At 36.8% G+C, this 13,133-nt stretch overlaps 1 non-coding gene across 1 annotated transcript; it reads right to left on the bottom strand.

Annotated features, from left to right (window-relative positions):
- Positions 1 to 1,085: 1,085 nt before the first annotated feature.
- Positions 1,086 to 1,192, bottom strand: LOC128284908 (small nucleolar RNA R71). The gene has a single exon (XR_008275327.1). It is a non-coding gene; the product is annotated as a small nucleolar RNA R71 (small nucleolar RNA).
- Positions 1,193 to 13,133: the final 11,941 nt, after the last annotated feature.

Here is a 13,133-nt window from a genome sequence, read left to right as displayed (position 1 = left end):
AGATGTTTTCTTTCATAAATATGAACTAAACCCCCTAAATATCTAAAGGGAATGAAACCTAAGATGGATCTTGTTATTATTATTTGAATTATATGATAAATATTTGTTGTGTTCTTAATTATGAGTTCTTAATTCTTGCTTTAATATTCCAGGATATTGATCCAAGTATTGATGTGCTTATTCAGAGGAGCAAAAGTCCCTGTCTAAGAGTAGATCTAACATAATTAAGCGGAGTTGATTGCACGCCTAGAGATAGGGTGACATAATTTTGCAGGATTAGGGTGAAACCTAATAAGGGAATCCATAGATATAGTTAATGCAACACTAGGGGTTTTAACTAGAAAGAGATTTCAATTAATCAACCTAGGGTTAGATGTTGTTAGTCTCAAGAGAGATAATAATATAACTTAGGGATTTCTACGGATCAAGTCAAGTGAATAAATCATCTGGTTCAGAGTCAATAACAAGTGAAGTCTAGGTGGATTTTTTCCCTTAGCTATTGTCCAAATCATTCAGTTTTCCCAAAAGTTATTTCCCCAATTTACTTTCTATGCATTCTTAGTTTAGTAATTAGTTTAGATAAAACAAACCCCTTTATTTTTAGGCTAGATAATAAAAAGAAAGTTAATACTAGTACTTTTAGTTCCTTTGGGTTCGACATTCCGGTATTGCCATAAGCTATACTACTGTTTGATAAGGTGCGCTTGCCTTTGTCGTGATAATAGTTAGTTTTCAATAACAGACATTCATAAATAATAAAACTTATATCACATTTCAAATCATGAGATTGCTACAAATAATTTTGAACTGAAACCTAACACAATTCAAATGATACAAAAGCTTGTTTAGTTTGATGGTTTGCAAGATGAGGATTCAAACAATCACTTGGTGAATTTTCTGGAGTTTTGCGGCACTTTTAAAATCAATGGCATTTCTGATGATGCCATTCACCTTCGGTTGTTTCCCTTTTCATTGAGGAACAAAGCTAAACAGTGGTTGAACTCGTTACCACGAGGATCGATCTATACTTGGGAACAAATGACCGAAAACAATTTCTTAAATATTTTTCGCCAGATAAAATGGCTAAGTTAAGGAATGATATCTCTTCTTTTGTGCAGATGGATCTACAGACACTCTATGATGCATGGGAGAGATACAATGATCTATTAAGAAGGTGCCCTCACCATGGGTTACCTTTATGGTTGCAGGTTCAAACGTTTTACAACAGCGTGAACCCCTCAACAAGGCAACTTATTGATGCAGCTGCTTGTGGGACTATCAATAACAAAACATCTGAAGTGGCTTACAAATTTATTGAAGAGGTGTCAATGAATAACTATCAGCGGCAAGTCATGAGAACAAAGCCGACAAAAGCAGCCGGTGTTTTCAACCTCGATGCGGTTACTATGCTATTTAACCAAGTAGAACTTTTAAATAAAAAGATTGACGATTTATGTGGTTTTACTCAGGTACATTCCGTGATGAGGTCCGATTCTAATAGAGGAAGAGCGTACACAGAATATCAACCTTTCAATCCTAGCACCGAGGAGGAACAAGTCCAATATATGGGTAACAATAATTCTAGATCTCAAAATAACCTATATGGTAACACATATAATGCAGGTTGGAGGAACCATCCTAACTTCTCGTGGGGTGGTCAAGGGAATCAAAGGCCACAACATCCTCCAGGTTTTCAACAACCACCGTACCAATAGGAAAAGAAGTTGAACCTTGGGGAGATGCTAACAAATTTTATCTCGGTGTCAGAAACTCACTTTCAGAACACTAAAATAGCACTTAAGAATCAACAAGCATCGATCCAAGGGCTCGAAACTCAGATAGGACAGCTCGCCAAACTAATTTCTGAATGACCACAAGGTAGCTTGCCAAGTAATACTGAATCTAACCCAAGGGAACAACTCAATATGATTACCACTCAAGGCGAGGAAGGGTTAGTTGACCAAAGGCAAGGAATGGTGGTAAGTAAAAGCAAAGGTGAGGTAGACCACAGTGAACAAACACCGGTAAGTAAATAGTACAAACCTCGTGTGCTACACCGATAAATTCTTTAAATTATTAAAAAAATTACATATTAACTTATCGTTTATTGAAGCTTTTTCACAGATGCCAAACGCAGTCAAATTCTTAAAGGAGCTTTTAAAAAATAAGTGGAAGTTGCCTTAGGCGTCGCATGTGGAGTTAAATGCAGTTTGCTCAGCCATACTACAGAATAAGTTGGCCAACAAATCAAAAGATCCAGGGAGTTTTACGATTCCTTGTTTAATTGGTAGTTTAGATGTTAATAATGTTTTGCCTGATTTAGGGGCTAGTATCAATGTCATGCCTTATAAAATGTTTAAACAACTAGGTCTTGGGAAACCCAAACAAACTAGGATGAGCATTCAGTTAGCAGACAAAACAATCAGATTTCCTAGGGGTATTATTGAAGATGTACTCGCTAAAATTGACGAATTCATATTCTCATTTTATTTTGTTGTTCTAGAAATAGAAAAGGATGGTGACGTGCTTTTAATTTTAGGAAGGCCCTTTTTAGCAACTGCTAGAACTATAATTGATATTGGTACAGGTGAACTCACACTTCGTGTGGGTGAGGAAACGATCACTCTTCAAGCTCGTAATTCAAGTAACACGTCAAATATCGAGGGTGATTGTATAAATTATACTACTAATATTGATCATGTGGTGAAACCTTCTTTGCAGGAAACTATTGGAACGCCGGTACCCCCATGGCACAACAGAAAAAAAATATATATATACATTCTGGCAATCCAAACCATGGATCCATGTGCGAGGAATGAATTGGGGTGAAAAGGTTTCAAAATTACCAAAATTTCAATCTGAGTAGACAGTGAAGCCTCGGCAATGAGAATACTATTTTGATTTCGAATCCAAGCCTCAATCCTTATGATCCCAACCTCTACGCTATCTACCCAGTTGACAAAGAATGGAAGAAATCCCCAAAAACTATTTTCAGAGATATTTTGCTTGACGGCTACTAGACCTAATAGCAAAGCTTAGGGTTTTTATATATATATATTCACTTTTTAGGGTTTTTCTCCCTTTCTAAATATAACTCCTTTATAATTGGTATGTATATATCGAATTAAATTTTAATCCGAACATAATAATCATAATTAAAATAAATAAATATAATAATATTTTAACCTAAAATTATAATTACATTAATTATAATAAAGATTTGATAAACTATATTTATTTAAATTTATAGACGAACCAAATTCATATATTAATAGAATTATGTTCTCCTTATGTGTACAATCATCCTTGTACATATAATATGTTCGATATTTGATTGCCCAATTAAATTAATTCTATAATTAATTTAATTCATGTGACAACCAAACACAATACCAACTATGTTTTATTCCATTCATGGTGTGACCCTGTAGGTTCTTGTAACGTTAGCAGTAATACTAGAACGATTCTAATGTTACAAACAATGAGTGGCATCTAGCAATGTATTATTGCTACCTAAGTTACAAGAAGTCATGATTCGACATAACCTTTTGTGATTAATCTTTTTGCATTAATCCTTAAGTCCTTTATCTCTGGAATGGACACAAGTCATGGAATAGTCACACTTGCATAATCCATCCCATGTTTCTTAATACCTTGAGTAGACTATGATACACAAATAAGTATGACATCTCATATCAACTTATTTGAGCATGCCCATGCATTTCTAGTCTCACTCAATCAAGTGGCCTAAGATATTACTCTTATTATGTAGGAGGGACTTATCCTATATTGATCAACCATAACCTTCTACATAGATTGTGGTATATCCAACATCAGCCTTTATAAATCAACCAGTTATGGTGTATGTTTGACTGTATCAAAATATACAACTCACGATGTTGGGATAATGATGACCTCAAGTCTGAGGATCATATACATATTAATCACTATGAGTAATGTTGTGACAATTACACAATAATCCAAAAAACATACTCATAGCAGGTCAGTCCAATATGTTGTTCTCTAACACACATATTCATGCATTGATTCTGACACTCCATATCATTGACAACTCTTTATCATCAATCAACTACATGTTAGTCTTAATGCATTATTGTCGTCCTAGTCAACAATAATACTTGACTAAGGACCTTTTAAGAATAATCATATTATTCTCAGGACATTATTATAAAATAGTTTATTTATACACACAGAAAAGAAACTGAAATAATAATGGCAACGCCTTATATTAATAAACATGGTAAATCAAGTATGTTATTACAATCATCTCATGATTGATCTTTGGGCATACTCTTACAGAAACATGTTCAAAGAACACACCTGAGCTATGTTAGAGTAACGACAAAGGACCCATCTATGAAGAACGAAGGCTACAAGTTGAGCAACTAGATGAATGGCAGACATAGAAATCGAGATCACACAATAAACCAACACCACGCCATGACGAGCTCAATATTTCACCAAATCAACATAAGGTTGGAGACAATAGAGACAAAGTACTATTAGATGCAGTAGATCCTCAAATTCCCACCTTTGAACCTAATGAAGAAATCCCTTTTACGGTACTTAGCATTTTCCCATACGGCATAGTCGAGGTAATTCATCCTGAATTCGATACGTTCAAGGTAAATAGTACTTGTCTAAAATCTTATTTTGATAAAATTGATAGTAGGGATAAGGAGTGTAAACTCCTCGCACCACCATGACCACGTAACAGAGAGATAAGTCAAGCTTAGACTATAAATAAGCGCTTTTCGGGAGGCAACCCGAGCACTAACGGTGTTAACTTCTTTAAATTTTAATTTTTCACATTTAATTCACTAACTGAGTCATTGAACATAGGTTTCCCAGAACCATACGACCAGGCACACAGGTGTGCCTTAGGTCGTGCCCATACCATGGAAGGAAACACAGCCGTACGATACGGCCGTGTGAAAATAGGGCAAAATTTTTCCCCAACACGGCAGTCGATAAGTTGCCACGGCCGTACGACATGGCCGTGGGTGAATCTGTCAAAACAACATGGGCATGTGACACACCCGTGTTTAGAGGCCATGGTTGAAACTAAGAAAACAACACGAGCGTGCGACACGCGCGTGCTCACTACCCATGGTCAAGACTGACAAAAGAACACGGGCATGGACATACATACATGGGCATAGGAGAAGCGAACGAAGTAGAACATGGTCGTTTGACACGGCCGTATGCATCAACATGCCCAAAGAACACGGGCGTAGGCTGAATTTTAGACGCGTCCAAATTGGAAAATCACGATACACACGGGCATGACACACCTGTGTGCCCCAAAATCTATATAAAGCCCCCGCTATTCATCATCCCCTTCCCCAAATATCAAACCCTAGCCACCGGAATCCTTTCACACACACACTCCCTGTCACGCCCGTGCACCGACGACAGTACCACCATTGATGACCCAAGCTCCTTCCTCTACCAAGCTTTATACCATGTTAAATCCATGTGGTAAAAAAAACAACCGTTCTCGCCTCAAAGAAGAGGAAAGGAGCAGCATCATCATCGGGTCCTACCGTAGAAATCAGACATCCACTCCTCCAGTTTCCCTCAGGATCATAGGAGAAACTTTTTCAGATACTACAGGCTGACCCCTAAGTGTGGGCCACTACATTGATTGGGCAGCACTTGAACAAATCGAACTAGCTGACACGATCTGAGCCCTTCTGACAATTTTTGAGATCATCGAGCCGACATACCTCGAACTCACACTCGAACTCTGCTCGACCTTCCACCTTCAAGTCATCATGACACAGTTCGATGATCCTGGAACGGTCCAGTCTGTCTAGGCGATTTAGTCCACCAGTTGAGGGTACCTAAGTTCGGCGTCGCTTTGGTGCTCTATACGGAGGAGTTCATGGATGACGATGATTTTGACACCCTCCATTGCCATATCCACTTGTCTACCTCCAACTGTTGGAGGGCTCCTCATTCCTGCTTCAGCCACCTATGACCCTAGTAGCTCCAAGACATCGGCTCTCGCCCCATCCCTGAAATACATACATGCCATCCTAGCCTACATCTTGATAGGACGGAGAGAGAGTACCAGCGTCGTCAACACTAACGACGCCTATTTTTTGTGGAGCATGGTGAATGGGCACGTGTTCGACCTCTCCTATTTCATCGCCCTTGCTATTCGCCATCAGACGGAGCGGCACAGAAGGGGAGTCATTCCCATTGGCCCTTATGTGACTCGTCTGGCGTAATACTTCGGTCTCCTCAACACGGCGGCGCAAGCATCCTTCCTCACTCTCATCGGTCAGATGTCCCCATAGGGCATCTTGATTATGCTCTATATGAGGATGATTGAGCGACGACATGGATTTGATCCTCTTCAGTACCTCCTCATCTAGTCAACCGAGCAGGAAGACTCAGAGGACATTACTGATGATGTCCCTCCACAGCACGAGGACCCACCATCTCAGCCATTGCCCATTCATCGCCCAGTTCATACGGCTGTTTCACTCTTTGACATCTCTGAGTGCCTCACACGATTCGAGCAGCAATGTTTTCAGCACTTTGATAACATTGATGTGACATTACATCAGATTTGTCAGCACCTTCATATCTCATCACCACCCCTGCCTCACGTACCATCTGGCAATGAAGATTTTTAAAGACTTTTTATTTATTATTTCTATTTTTACTTTTATCTTTATTTATATCTTTAAAGTACTTTTATTTTACTTCCATTTAATACTATTCCATTTTTAGGTTTTATAATTAATATTAGATAATTTATGTTTTCGGCTATTTCTTTATGAGTAATTATGCTTCTTTATATTTCCTAAAGAGTTAGTGATTTTATCGTAGTTATAAAGAGCTCTAAAGCTCAATATTACTTAGGAAATTGCAACTCCACTCGAAAAGGACTTATGGACTAAAGAACCTCTACTACCACCGGAGTATCCTCCTCCAGTCTCATCATTGCCTTGGCTGACTATTCTCCATAACTCTAATTCAAGGAAATCATCCACAAATTCAAGAAGTTTCCCTTCTCTCCCTCTCTTATATCTATATTGTTTAGCAATACTATCTTTGTACATTGAGGACAATGTACATCTTAAGTGTGGGGGGGTATTTATATCATTATTAGAAAAAATCCCTGAATTTAGTCTTATCCTCACGTGAATCACTCATATCACTATTACAATGAATCTTGATTAATTTATGATTTTTATTGATATGTCTTGAATTAAAACATAGGCATTTATGCATTGACTGTTTAAACTTTAAAGGAATTAAGGAATCAAGCATGAAAAGTTGATTTTTGAGAATTAAAAATTTTTAGGTTGTTTCCCCAAGTTTAGGTATTATCTTGAGTTGAAATTCACAGGTTAAACATAAAAAAGCCATAATTTTCGTGAGATCTTAAGCCTTTAGAGCATATATTATTTCTTTCATGCTCACTTTTATTGTTGCTTTGAGTGCATCAATATCGAATCGTTATTCTAGAACTTGCTTGATTATGCATGTCAAGACCCCACCATTGATTTGATATGTCGAGATGATAAAGGCACTTAGGTTTAACGCACTTACTCCATAAAAACCTACCCTCATAATTAACCCTTAGTGAACCCCTTTAAGCCTAACAAGCCACAAATTGATTTACCCTCAATATTAACCCATAACCCATTATTGTTGAAATCCCCTAATTTGATCCCTATTTTTGTTGAGATTTGATTTGAATTAATTGCTTAGCTATGTTTTATTTTTCGTTGTAATAATTAGCAAAATTCTATGTTATTTGACTTGTTCTTAAAAAAAACATACATACATATTAGTAGTAATTCTTTTTTTTTTTGAGCTTAAGTATTTAAATTCCTTGTTCCATGAAGAAAAGTTCAATTCTAGGATTTTCTAATTAGAAATGTAATTTATCAAGTTGTAGTATTTTTCTAGTTAGGTAATTTTTCAATTCAATCTCGATTCTAACCTTCTTTTTCAACTTGTAACCACACACCCTAACCAAAGCCACGTTACAACCCTCTAAAGACCTTTTGATTGATGTACCATCTCAATATATAGTGGTGGAGATTTGATTTTCACGCAAGCCTATAGTAATAACTTTTCATTTTGACTGTTGAGTGCTAAATTTCTTGTCCTTAAACACCTCGAGTGATTTGAGTGAATCTTTAGTGAGGATATGAAACTTTGTGATATTTTGAATCAAAGGTGATTACTTAAATGAGGGGAGACACCTAGGTTTTCGTGATAAAATGCTCAACTTGGAATGTTTGAAACTTTGATGTTCTTCGAGTTGAATTTTCAGTGTATGAGTACTTATGGATTATTTTGAGATACTACTGATGAAAATTATAAGTTGAGAAGAATTTATTTTGATTGTGAGTTGAGGATTTTGCTTGAGGACAAGCAAACGCTTAAGTGTGGGGGTATTTGACAAACTGTAATTTATACATATATTTTTATCCCATGCTTAGCATAATTTTGGATGAATTATCCTTAGAATTGGTGAATTCGATGCTCCTAATCCTTTAATTTCATGTTTTATACTTAGGAGAGCATAGGAGAGTAAAAAGAGCGAAAAACGGGCCAAAAACGGAGAAAATGGGTAAACATGGGAAATCAACACGACTGGACTTCCTCACACGGGTAGTTCACACGCTCGTGTCCATTCAACAGACTCAAACATGGTTTGAAGCAATCGCACACGGACGTTTCCCTGTCGAGCCCAAGTCTAGTCTTATTCAGAAAAGGCCACTCTTAAGGGATTAGAAGCATTCTAAAGCCTATATAAACACTCCAGGAGGAACCAAAAAGACACACACGGAGTAGGAGGCAAGGAATTACTCGAAGAAAGCCGATTGATCCATCTCAGAAGCCGGATTCACCTTCAAGACTGAAGATATCCCTTCAATTCCCTTCAAGAGTTCTTGGGTTTTCTTTATGTTTTGTTATCATTATTCTTTCGAGATGTTTTCTTTCATAAATATGAACTAAACCCCCTAAATATCTAAGGGGAATGAAACCTAAGATGGACCTTGTTATTATTATCTGAATTATATGATAAATATTTGACATGTTTTTAGTTATGAGTTCTTAATTATTGCTTTAATATTCCAGGATATTGATTCAAATATTGATGTGCTTATTCAGAGGAGCAAAAGTCCTTGTCTAAAAGTAGATCTATCATAATTAAGCGGAGTTGATTGCATGCCTAAAGATAGGGTGACATAATTTTGCGGGATTAGGGTGAAACCTAATAAGGGAATCCATAGATCGAGTTAATGCAACACTAGGGGTTTTCATTAGAAAGAGATTTCAATTAATCAACCTAGGGTTAGATGTGACATCCCTAAAGTGACCCTAGTCGAAAAGCGGTTTCGGGACCGCTAAACCGAGTCACTAAATTATTTGAGTATGATAGTTACTGTCTAAATATGTGAAAATGCATGTGTGAATTTTTTTAATTCTTTGATTTAGTTAATTTGAAGGTGAATTGAAAGAAAAAGGACTCATGTGAAAGGATTTAATTATATGTGGCTAATTTTAAGAGGTTAATAAAGGAATGAAGTAAAATAAATGGAGTTGCATGTCAAATAACCCATTTGACAAGGTTAGTGGCCGGCCATGACAAAATTATGGGCAAGGGAACATGTTTCCAACATGTTATGCTAGTGGTGTATGTAGGAAGCCATAAAATAATAGCTAGCATTAAAGAAATGAACAAAAAATGAGCATGGATGCCCCCCATTGTGCCAGTAACTAGAGAGAAAAAAAAAAAAAAAAAAAGAAGGAAAATGCTCATTCTATTCTCCATTGCCGTGGCTTGAAGGAGGAAGAAGAAGGAATTCTTTTGTGCATGATTTGGCTTGGTTGATGCTTAGGAAGAGGTAAGCACTTTGAAACCGTTGGAAATTTAGATGTAAATGAGGTGATTAGTTCAAGTTCTATTCATTCCATGGATTAAATTTGGTTGTTTGGAGGTTTGGTATTTGGCCAAGTAGTTGAAGCTCTTGGTACATATATTTTCATGAAAGTTGAAATTGGTTTGTTCATAAGGGAGGGTGCGAATGTGGCCAATGAAAGGCCTTGATGAACTATATATGTGGCTTGGGTTTATGATATTCGGTTAAGGGATATTGTGCTAGGAAGGTTGGTTTTATATATACATGTAAGTTACTTTGTATATGATGTTTAAAAAAAAAAATAGTGAAGGGCAAGTTAATGATGTTGGATAAATTTTTAGTAGAGTTGTGCTTAGGCATTCGGTCATTGATGAGCATTGTGGTAACCTAGTTGTAGTTGCAACTCCTAATTTTGAGATGGAATTTGTACACATACGTTAAGTAAATGGTTAGGGCCGAATGGGGACTATGTGTTTGAAAGAATAAAATCGATACTATAATTGATAGTATAAGTATTCGGCCATTCAATCAAGGGTATAGGTGATGTTAGATCAATTTTAGCACATTCGGCTATTTAGGTATACCCAATCATGATATTGCCTTTGATTGTATAAAATCAACTAAAATGGGTGGTTAGTGAGGGTGGCTATTTAATATACGAATATGTATATGTGTATGTGTGATAGGATTATTGATAGAATAGTAAATTGCATAAGGCTATTGGCCGAATAGCCAAGAACATAAGGTAGCAAGATAAAAATTTTACCATGTCGTTCCGTATGTTATATGATCTTTAGAATGTGGATACCAACATATGTACCAAAGCGATTGAATGAGTTAATTTGTTTGTTTAAGCTCAAGATCCTAAAGGAGAGGCGTCCAACAAGGGAAATCGAAGGTCAACGAGTAGCCGACTTAGAATTATTTGCCCAACACAAGGTAAGTCATTAAGCACATATGTTTGATATTGCTTAAATGATTGTAAAATCTATGCAATTGTGTTTAATGGGATGCTATATATATATAAATGAAATTGTATGTGTATGGAGTGATGACAATTGTTGAATGTAAAAGAAATAGTGAAATGTGTAGAAAGTTTGCTTTCGGCACTAAGTGTCTTGGGCAATACGTGTGTACGGTGACGAGATTGACACTAAGTGTGCGTGCTGGAAATATATGGCACTAAGTGTGCATGCTGGAAATATATGGCACTAAGTGTGCGAGCTCGAAGGGTATGGCACTATGTGTGCGGGCTTAAATCGCATGGCACTAAGTGTGCGAAATCGAGTACTAAGCACTGTGTGTGCGTACTCTCTCTATATATATAAATATCTCCGATCGAACAATTATATGGAGGGTGTGTCTCCATCGAGTTGAGTATGGACAGCGGATCGGGTAAGTACCTTGAGCTCATGACGAATAGGTAATATGTTCATGTTTCGGGGTTGAGCTTGGTAAGCTTTAAATCTATGTGATGATTGCAATTGTATGATTGTGGTGAAAATGAGTTGGTGTGTAAAATGCCTCAAATATCTTATTGTATAGAATATGAAATGTGGATGTATGACTTGGTATGAGATTGAACCGAAAGGTCCAAGGAACTATGATATAGTTCGATATGGATGGAGTACTTAGCCTCGTTCATTATTTCATGTTGTAATAATTTTGTTAATGGATGGTTGTGGAATGCTTATGGCTTACTGAGTTATAAACTCACTCGGTGTTTTCTTGTCACCCATTTTAGGTCTCTTGGACTCGTCTCTTGTGTACTCGGAACAGTCGTCAAGTCATCACACCGTGAACAATCTTTTGGTATTGTCTCCTTAGTCGATCTAGGAGAACATTTGGCATGTATAGGCTATTTTGTTTTGTTGAATTTTGGGTTGTAAACTTTAAGCCATGCGAAAATGGCCTATGTGGTCGGTTGAGTGTGATTCTAAAACCTATAGTCACAAGTCTTAGAAACCTTAATTTTGATAAGGTGGCCATAGCTTGTGTTATGTATGATGAATTATAGTTGGCCATGGAAGAATTATGAAATAGTCATTGTTTGCTTTAGTAACAGATGCTGCCAGCAGCAGTGAGGTGAGATTGAAAAATCACTAAAAATAGTAGAAGTAGAATTAAATAGTGAATACATTATGAAATTGAACCTTGATGAATCTACTTTCATATGAAAGAAACGAAACGGTCATATGAGTCAGATTTTAAGAGATATTCAGGTTTTCGTGAAACAGGGCCAGAACGGTTTTTGGATCCCCTGCTCCGACTTTGAAAATTTACCATAAATTATCCAGAAATAATTAGAAGTCATGCCTTATATTCATAGATTCCCCTTTGAGTCTAGTTTCATTAGAAACAAACGGTATGAGCATTGGAGCTCTGTACGAGATGATATCCAGGTCGTAATGTGCAAAGGTCAGTGTAGTCGAACCCTGAAACAGGGGTGCCTTTAACTAATAAACTGTACCAATTGGCCCGACCAAAAATTCTAGAAAAAAATGTGTAGATGGAATTATGAGTCTAGTTTCAGGGAAAATTTACGGAACTGGTTTTTGAGTTCGTGTGACACCCCTAATGTGACCCTAGTCGGAGAGTGGTTTCGGGACCACGAAACCGAGTCACAAGAATAATTAAGTGTTATATTCCGTGCTTATTGTATGTGGAATTGGTATGCGTAAATATTTCGTGTCTCGATTTTTATTAATTAGGTGCTAATTTATAAGAAAGGACCCATGTGCTAAGACTTGAAAATGTGATAGGTGTATTTTAAGTGGCCTAATAATGCATAAAGTGAAATAAATGGAGTTGCATGTCAATTATCCCATTCCCTAAGGTGAATGGCCGCCATGACAAATTATGGGCAAGGAAAACATGTTCCCAACATGTTTTAATAATGGATGATGTTAGAAATGATAAAATAAGAATATGAAAAAAAAGAAAAAAAAAAAATGTTCATTCTTCTCCATAGGCTTGGCCGAATGTACTAAGGAAAGAAAAGAAAAATTTGTTCATCCTTTCTCATCTTCTTGGCCGAAATTACTAAGGGAAAAGGGGGAGGATTTTTGCTTCATGCTTGGCTTGGAAGAGATCTAGAAGGAGATTTGGCTAAGTTTGCATCAAGATTAAGGTATGTATGAGGTTGTGTTGGGAGTTTCATGCATGTTTTGGTTGCTAACTTGATGTGCATGTTAGCCATGGCTCAAATCTTTG

Source organism: Gossypium arboreum, chromosome 11, assembly GCF_025698485.1.
Source record: "Gossypium arboreum isolate Shixiya-1 chromosome 11, ASM2569848v2, whole genome shotgun sequence".
Classification (NCBI taxonomy): domain Eukaryota; kingdom Viridiplantae; phylum Streptophyta; class Magnoliopsida; order Malvales; family Malvaceae; genus Gossypium; species Gossypium arboreum.
Note: the sequence above shows the minus strand (reverse complement) of the source record. Positions and strands in the feature narration are given on the sequence as shown.